Genomic DNA, 9,542 nt, shown 5'->3' on the forward strand with positions numbered 1-9,542 from the left:
AGACTGAAAGTTTTTCCTTCAAGACCAGGATCAAGGCAAGGATACCTGTTTTCACCACTTTTATTTAACAGTGTCCTGGAAGTTCTTACCAGAACAATTATGTGGAAAAAAAAAAAGGAAATAAAAGGCATCCAAATTGGGAGAAATAATATTATCTCTGTTCATAGGTGATACAATATTATATGTAGAAAGCCCTAAAGATTCCACAAGAAAACTGTTAGAACTAATAAATGAATTCAGCAAAGTATCAGGATACAAAGAAAATACAGAAAAACCAGATTCATTTCTTTCTTTCTATTTTTTTTCACAGCTGGCCAGTAAAGTGATCCAAACCTTGACCTTGGTGTTCTCAGCAACATGCTCTCACAAGTGACCTAGACAGCCAGCCCAGTTGCATTTCTATACACTAACAATAAACAATCTGAAATGGAAATTAAGAAAACAATTCCATTTACAGTAGCATCAAAAATAATAAAATACTGGGCCGGCCTGGTGGCGCACTGGATAGTGCGCCGCTTGGGAAGCGCGGCGGCGCTCCCGCCGAGGGTTCGGATCCCACATACAGACCGGTTCCCGCTCACTGGCTGAGCGAGGCGCGGGAGCAACACCGAGCGTTGCAATCCCGTTGCCGGTCCCCGGTCCGGTACGGGGGCAACACTGAGGGTTGCGATCCGTTGCCGGACATGGAAAAAAAAGACAAAAGACAAAAAAAAAAAAAAAAATAATAATAATAATAATAATAAAATACTTAGGAATTAACTTAACCGAGGAGGTGAAAGAATTGTACCATAAAACACTGCTGAAATAAATTAAAGACATTAAAAGATGGAAACACATCCAATGTTTATGGATCAGAAGACTTAATGTTAAGATGGCAATATTATTCGAAGTGATCTACAGATTCAATGCAATCCCGATTAAAATCCCAATGATTTTTTTTTTCAGAAATAGAAAAGCCCAAACCAAAATTCATATGGAATCTTAAGTCATTCTGAATAGCCAAAACAATCTTGAAAAGGAAGAATAAAGCTGGAAGAAAAAAAAAGTTGGGGGATTCACACTTACTGATTTCAAAACTTACCAGTAGTCAAAACAATGTGGTACTGGCATAAAGACAGACATGCAGACCAATGAAATAGAATAGAGATCCCAGAAATGAACCCTTGTATATATGATCAGATGATTTTTGACAAGGGTGCCAAGACCATTCAATGGGGAAAGGACAGTCTTTTCAACAAATGTTACTGGTAAAACTGGATATCCACATGCAAAAGAATGAAGTTGGACCCTTACCCAATACCATGTACAAAAATTAACTCAAAATGGATCAAAACCTAAATGTAAGACCCAAAATTATGAAACTCTTAGAAGAAAACATAGGGCAAAACTTCACAACATTGGATTTCATAGTGATTTCTTGGCTATGATACCAAAAGCATGGGCAACAAAATAAAAAATAGGCAAATTGGACTGCATGAAAATTTAAAACTTTTGTTCATCAGGAGATGATATTAACAGAGTAAAAAGACAACGCACAGAATGGGAGAAAATATTTGCAAATCATATGTCTGATAAGGCATTGATATTCAGAATATATAGAGAATTCCTAAAACTGAACAATAAAAAACAAACAACCAAATTCAAAAATGAGCAAAGGACTTTAGGATAGGCATTTCTGCAAAAAAGATATACAAATGGCCTATAAATACATGAAAAGATAGTGAACATCACTAATCATTAGAGAAATGCAAACCAAAACTACAATGAGATACCTCCTCACACCCATTAGGATGCCTACTATCAAATAAACAGAAAATAATAAATTTTAGCAAGGATATGGAGAAATTGGATCACTTGTACATTGTTTGTAGGAATGTAAAATGGTATAGCCATAGTGAAAATAGTAAGGCAATTTCTCAAAAAATTAAAAATAGAATTACCATATATTATAGCAATCACACTTCTGGATATATAACAAAAGCATTGAAAACAGAGTCTCAATGAGATATTTGTACTTGCATGTTCATAGCAGCATTATTCACATTAATATTATTCACGTAATATTAAAACATGGAAGCAACCCAAGTGTTCATCGACAGATATATGGGTAAGAAAAATGTGGTGTCCCCCTACCAGCCAGCTGCTAGAGAGAGAGAGAGAGAGAGAGAGAGAAAGAGAGAGAGAGATGTGGTAAATACATACAATAAAATATTATTCAGCCTTAAAAAATGAGGAAATTCTGACACATGCTACAACATGGATGAAGTTTGAGGACATTATGCTAAATGAAATCTCAGTCAAAAAAAGACAAATACTATGGGCCGGTCCAGTGGCGCACTCGGTAGAGTGTGGCACTTGGGAGTGCTGCGGCGCTCCCGCCGAGGGTTCGGATCCCGTGTAGAGACCGGTCCGCTCACTGGTTGAGCACAGTGCGGGCGCAACACCGAGGGTTGCAACCCCATTGCCGGTCGCAGTGCAGACGCGACACCGAGGGTTGTGATCCCATTACCGGTCACAAAAAAAGACAAAAAGGAAAAAAAAAAAAAGACAAATACTGAAATAAAATTTTTACAAAAAAATAAAAAGACAAATACTGTATGACTACACTTATATGAAGTAGTCAGAGTAATCAGAAACATACAGAAAATAGAATATTGATTGGCAGAGGCCCAGGGAAGTGGGAAATGGAGAGTTATTTTATATTATGTGTATTTTTACAACAATAAAAAAATAATAAATTTTTAGAAAGCTAAAAACAAAAGAAAAGAAAAAGCACTTGACAAAATCCAACACCAATTCATGGTAAATAAAACAAAACAGAACAAATTCAGCAAATCAGGATAGAAGGGGAGCTACCCTAGCTTGAAAAAGAACATTTACAAAAAACTTACGCCTAACATCCAATTTAATGGTGAGAGACTAGACACTTTTCTCCTAAGATAAGGAACAGGCAAAGATGTTCCCTGTTAAAGAAAAACTGCTCTGGACGAGAGGAGAAAAAAGAAATCAGTTGTATTCTGATACTATTGCCAGCAGTAGGGGAGAGCACAGACCAAGTCTGGATACCAACTCTCCTGAAAGAAAAGGTGGAGGTTTTTTAAGTGCTGGTGTAAGCTAATAGAAAAGTTACTGGAGGGCCGGCCCGGTGGTGCACTGGATAGTGCGCCGCTTGGGAAGCGCGGCGGTGCTCCCGCCCGAGGGTTCGGATCCCACATACAGACTGGTTCCCGCTCACTGGCTGAGCTAGGCACGGGAGCAACACCGAGGGTTGCGATTCCGTTGCCGGTCCCCGGTCTGGTACGGGGGCAACACTGAGGGTTGCGATCCGTTGCCGGAACGGAAAAAGACAAAAGACAAAAAAAAAAAAAAAAAAGAAAAGTTACTGGAAAACATTAACAGGAAGGTTGATCAAGTGTATGCATCAAGCACTCAGGTTATTCCTCAGTTGGCAATTGTTCTCTATTATTAGGCCATCTGTGTTTCCTAATTGGTGCCCTTTAAAGTAATGTTCCTTCCCTCCCAGAGACTGAAAGATTGAAATGCTGTCTCCTTCAGTGTTTACATTTCAACAAGATGGTTTTCAGGTCCTTGAGAAAGACATTTCCTGGGTTATAAAATTGGCAAGAGGGCTGGGAAAATGTTTACATACATGTAAAAAGGGCAGAGATTGGGCTGGCCAGTTAGCTAAGTTGGTTAGAGCGTGGTGTTATAACACCAAGGTCAAGGATTTGGATCCCTGCACTGGCTATTAATGAAATGAGTTATTAAGCTATGAAAGAACATGGAGGAATTTTAAATGCATATTACTAAGTGAAAGAAGTCAATATGAGAAAGCTACATACTGTATGATTCCAAAGATATTCTGGAAAATGTAAAACTATGGAGATAGTTAAAAGATCAGTGGTTGCTAGGGATTAGGAAGGAGGGAAGGACAAATGGGAGGAACACAAAATTCCATAGGATTTTAGGGCAGTGAAACTGTTACCCAATGCAGTGGGGTCCATTTGCCCAAGGGCCACAGAAAGCCAATGACCAAAGCATATGTCTTTGCAGTAGAGAAAGGAAGCTTAATCACAAGGCGCCTGCTGTGGATTGATTGAATTGTATCCCCCAAAGTTCATATATTAGAAGCTAATTTCCCACTGTAACTGTAGAGGGTGGGAAATCCTATTGTGCTAAGTGAAAGTTGGGGCCTTGAAGAGGTGATGAGATTATAGGACCATGTCATCGTGAATGGATTAATAATGGTGGTCAGGGGCCTGGTTCTGAGGGTTTTAAAAGGAAAGCACTTGAGAGTCTCTCTGCTCCACCATTTCATGATGTGATATGCTGCATCACTGATGTTACCACCAAAGAAAGCTCTCACAAGACGTGTTCCCTGGACTTTGGACTTCCTACCCTCTGAAACTGTAAGCAATAAATTTCATTTTTGTATAAATTACTCAGTTCCAGATATTTTGTTATAAGCAACAGAAACGGACTAAAACAGAAAATTGGTACCAGAGAAGTGGGGTATGCTGTATATAACAAATACTCGAAAATATTGAAGTGGCTTTGGAATTGGGTGTTGAGGAGAGGCTGGAAGAATTTGGAGGAGCAGGCTAGGAAAAGTCTAGCTACTGGTGGGAGTTAAGAAAACAAGAAAACTGGGGAAAGTTTGAAATGTTTTAGTGACTGGTTAAATGCTGGTGACCAGAATACTTATGGAAATATGGACTGTAAAGACCATTCTAAGGAGGTCTCAGATAGAAATAAGAAGGAGTTTATTGGAAACTGGGGCAAAGATCACCCTTGCTATGAACTGGCAAGGAACTTGGCTGTATTCTATTCATTCCCCAAAGCTTTACAGAATGTAGAGTTATAGAGGATCACGATTGGTCAAAGAGCTTGAAGGAGTCTCCCAGTGATCTTCACTAGCACAGGCTGCCTGCATGTTCAGTAGATGGCAATGTCTGAGGTGGTGCCCTTTCCCTTTGATGTCAAAGGTCAGACATTCTCACAGGCTCAGAAGGGATGTTTTCAGGCTCAGGCCAGCCCAGTTGGGATTGGGCCAACCTAACCTCAAGGATCCTTAAAGGAAACTTTTTGTGCACAGCTCCTGACTTCTATGCCAGGGTGTTGGAGTGAGCAGGACTGAAGCCATGTTGGGACCTAAAACCACATGGGCTTTATTTATTTATTTTTTTGGTGGTTGCCCGGTATAGGGACCCCAACCTGTGATCTTGGCATTATAAGACTGTGCTCTAACTAACTGAGATAACTGGCTAGCCCTTCACGTGGGCTTTAAGGAGAAAAAAAAAAAACAGTTTTTTTCTTAGCATGCATTCCTGATTTCCCTCCTTCCTATCATTGTTTATATTTTGAACCTTGGTTATGGGGCAAGATGACATTATTTACATAAATGTAAAGTTGTTTTCAGTCAGCCTGGAGTTGCAAACTTGCCACGAGACATGTATTATCTAGACCCTGAGAAACCAAGAAAGACATCAATAAAGCAATGCTGATTCCACCCCAAAGCAAGACCCTAAGATAACATCAAGGATGGGAAACAGAAACCAGTGAGAGCCTTGGCTAGACCTTGCACCCAGCTCCTTGCATGGATCCCCCACAGCTCATGTCCTTTTCCTTCCTGCTTTTCTCTTCCCACATACCATTCCCTCAATCCCCTCTTTAAAAACCCCTTGGTGAATCTGAGTCTTGGAGGTGGCTTTAGTCTGGCCACTCTCCTTCAGGTTCACCAGAAAGAAAGGTTAGCCTAACTTCCCTTCTCAGGTCACTGGTGTTCCTGAACAAAAGCTGACTTTCTATTCCACCAGCAATTTGACTTTTTAGGTGCTTGTTTTCGTTTGGGGCAGGGAGCCAGACTTAGTTTTGGTAACAGATTTTGGAAGCCTCAGCTGGGAGCTGAATGTCCTGGGTTCTGTTACAGATTTTGGCAAGCCAAGCCAGGGTTTTTATATGGGGCAGGCAGCTGGACTTGGATTCAGTAACAAGAGGCATTATTTTAAAGGGCAGATAGGAAGAAACAGAATGAGACATTAGTTATGGAAATGTACTGAAATAGCCAGCAATTTACAAATTCTTTTTTTTTTTTTAAAGATGACCGGTAAGGGGATCTTAACCCTTGACTTGGTGATGTCAGCACCACGCTCAGCCAGCGAGCTAACCAGCCATCCCTATATGGGATCCGAACCCGGGGCCTTGGTGTTATCAGCATTATTTTAAAGGGCAGATAGGAAGAAACAGAATGAGACATTAGTTATGGAAATGTACTGAAATAGCCAGCAATTTACAAATTCTTTTTTTTTTTTTAAAGATGACCGGTAAGGGGATCTTAACCCTTGACTTGGTGATGTCAGCACCACGCTCAGCCAGCGAGCTAACCAGCCATCCCTATATGGGATCCGAACCCGGGGCCTTGGTGTCATCAGCACCGCATTCTCCCGAGTGAGCCACGGGCCGGCCCAATAGCCAGCAATTTAAAGAGGGAATAAACTTTAATTGAAAGCCACAGTTATAAAACTATTCTGTATACTACAATGATGGATACATGTCTTTTCATATTTGTCAAAATTCATTGAATGTGCAACACCAAGAATAAACCCTAATGTAAACTATGGACTTTGGGATGATGATATGTCAATCAACGTAAGTTTTTGGAGGATACTAACATTAATAAGCACATGTATTTCACAGGGCCTAACTTACAGCTTAGTAGGACCACAGTCCTTAGTTTTTAGAAGGGCCAAAGCCCTGTAGTTTACGGTATAGCCTAACTTTTTAGAATTGCACATAGTAATGCTAAGCTTGGGAAAAACAAAACTTTCCCAGGACTAAAGTCTTTGTTGTAGATAAAAAAAATTGTAACACAGCAAAAATGCTTGCTCTATGGCCAGTCATCCTTGGTGCAGCTAACCCTCATGATGGGAAAGTATGTGAGCTAAAGGCTTCAAGGCTGATGGTTGGGGGATGTTCCTCATCTCGCCTTCAGCTGTTTCTTTAAGTTTCTTGGAGAATTAAGTGTTGCCACGATGATTATCTCATTGTTCTTTTTGTAACCACCTATGTTCCTTCTCTGTAACTGTCTTGTCTGGACAATAAAAACTGAGAGAAAACCTGATTGGGCATTACCTGTAGGAATCCTTCTCTCTTAAAGGAATTGCTCCTGGGATTAACCCCTCCTGGGCCTCTCACTGCTCTGGAGAAATGGGCTTTGAGTAATCCTTTGTGTCTCCATCACCCTGGGAGAGGTGACATAAGTTCATCAATTGTAACAAATGTACCACTGTGGTAGGAGATGCTGATAGTGGAGAAGTCTGCTAATGGTGTGGAGACTGTATGTGCAGGAGGGAGTATGTGGGAAATCTCTGTACTTTCTCTTCAAATTTACTGAACCTAAAAATACTCTAAAATAGTCTACTTTTTAAAAAACAAACCATTTAGGCAGGCGGAAGTCCCGGATTGAAGCGCCGCCATTTTTGCTGCTCGGACGCTGAGCGAGAGGCTGAGAGAGTCGGAGACGCTATCCGCTTCCATCCGTCGCGCAGACCCTGCCGGAGCCGCTGCCGCTATGGATGATCGGGAGGATCTGGTGTACCAGGCGAAGCTGGCCGAGCAGGCTGAGCGATACGACGAAATGGTGGAATCAATGAAGAAAGTAGCAGGTATGGATGTGGAGCTGACAGTTGAAGAAAGAAACCTCCTATCTGTTGCATATAAAAATGTGATTGGAGCTAGAAGAGCCTCCTGGAGAATAATCAGCAGCATTGAACAGAAAGAAGAAAACAAGGGAGGAGAAGACAAACTAAAAATGATTCAGGAATATCGGCAAATGGTTGAGACTGAGCTAAAGTTAATCTGTTGTGACATTCTGGATGTACTGGACAAACACCTCATTCCAGCAGCTAACACTGGCGAGTCCAAGGTTTTCTATTATAAAATGAAAGGGGATTACCACAGGTATCTGGCTGAATTTGCGACAGGAAATGACAGGAAGGAGGCTGCGGAGAACAGTCTAGTGGCTTATAAAGCTGCTAGTGATATTGCAATGACAGAACTTCCACCAACGCATCCCATTCGCTTAGGTCTTGCTCTCAATTTTTCCGTATTCTACTATGAAATTCTTAATTCCCCTGACCGTGCCTGCAGGTTGGCAAAAGCAGCTTTTGATGATGCAATTGCAGAACTGGATACGCTGAGTGAAGAAAGCTATAAAGACTCTACACTTATCATGCAGTTGTTACGTGATAATCTGACACTATGGACTTCAGACATGCAGGGTGATGGTGAAGAGCAGAATAAAGAAGCGCTGCAGGATGTGGAAGATGAAAATCAGTGAGACATAAAAGCCAACAAGAGAAACCATCTCTGACCACCCTACTCCTCCCATCCCACCCCTTGGAAATTCCCCATTGTCACTGAGAACCACCAAATCTGACTTTTACATTTGGTCTCAGAATTTAGGTTCCTGCCCTGTTGGTTTTTTTTTTTTTTTTCCTTTAAGAAAAAACAGTTTCCAAAAGTTCTTAAAGGCAAGAGTGAATTTCTGTGGATTTTACTGGTCCCAGCTTTTAAGTTCTTTAAGACACTAACAGGACTGCATAGAGGCTTTTTCAGCATTACTGTATTGTCTCCATGGCAGATGTGGCAGGATCACCATCGGAAATGGAAATTACATTTGAAAGCCATTAGACTTCCAGGTGATGCAAGCATCTAAGAGAGAGGTTAATCACACTGTAGAGCATATGTGTGTGGTATTATTTTTCCTTTTTCTCATTGTTTAAATCGAATTTTATACCAATGTTTAAAATTAACTGGGTGTTAGCACGAAGTGGTTGTTTGGGGAGTTTGTTGTAATGGTTTTGCTGTAAGAAGTGTTTCAAACTCTGCTGATGTGTTGCTGAAAAGCGTGGTGCTGGTAACAGTTCAACAATCCGTGGCTGCTCATTCTTGCCTACTTTTACTCTCCCTCTGAAGCAGGTTAGCATTGAAGGTGGTATGGAAAAGCCTGCATGCGTGTTCAATTCTTTGTTTCTTCTTCTTCCCTCTCCCCCTGGTCACCCCACCCTGCCCTCCCCTCCTTCGCTCGCTCAACCTCTTTTGTTCAGTATGTGTAACTTGAAGCTAATTTGTACTACTGGATATCTGACTGGAGCCACAGATACAGAATCTGTATTGTTCTTACTGAAACACAGCATGGAATTAACATTAAACTTAAATAAAACAAACCTAAATTAAAAAATGCCAAATATTATTGCGCCTCCATCCTTTATACTTCTAAAATAAAATCTCTAATCCAAATATGTTGACAGTATTATGTTTGCCTGAATGTGAAAAGATCACCCCTTTTTTCTGTGGAAATAATGTTTCCCAAAGATGATGTATATGGGGGAGGTGAGGGTGGAATGCCTGTAATCTTGTTGTGAAGAACACTAAGTTAATTGATTATCTGTCCTGTCTTCCAAACCAGGTAGCAACACGGTATTTATTTTAATCATTAAAGTACAATATGCATATTTTAAAAAAAAAAAAAACATTTATAA

The 9,542-nt window shown here is 40.6% G+C and overlaps 1 pseudogene across 1 annotated transcript; it reads left to right on the plus strand.

Annotated features, from left to right (window-relative positions):
• The first annotated feature begins 7,449 nt into the window (after positions 1-7,449).
• On the plus strand, positions 7,450-9,302 carry LOC103595869 (annotated as a pseudogene). Its single transcript, XR_550996.1, has one exon. The product of XR_550996.1 is annotated as a 14-3-3 protein epsilon pseudogene (transcript).
• Positions 9,303-9,542: the final 240 nt, after the last annotated feature.

Source organism: Galeopterus variegatus, unplaced genomic scaffold (assembly GCF_000696425.1).
Source record: "Galeopterus variegatus unplaced genomic scaffold, G_variegatus-3.0.2 Scaffold6, whole genome shotgun sequence".
In the NCBI taxonomy this organism is placed as follows: Eukaryota; Metazoa; Chordata; class Mammalia; order Dermoptera; family Cynocephalidae; genus Galeopterus; species Galeopterus variegatus.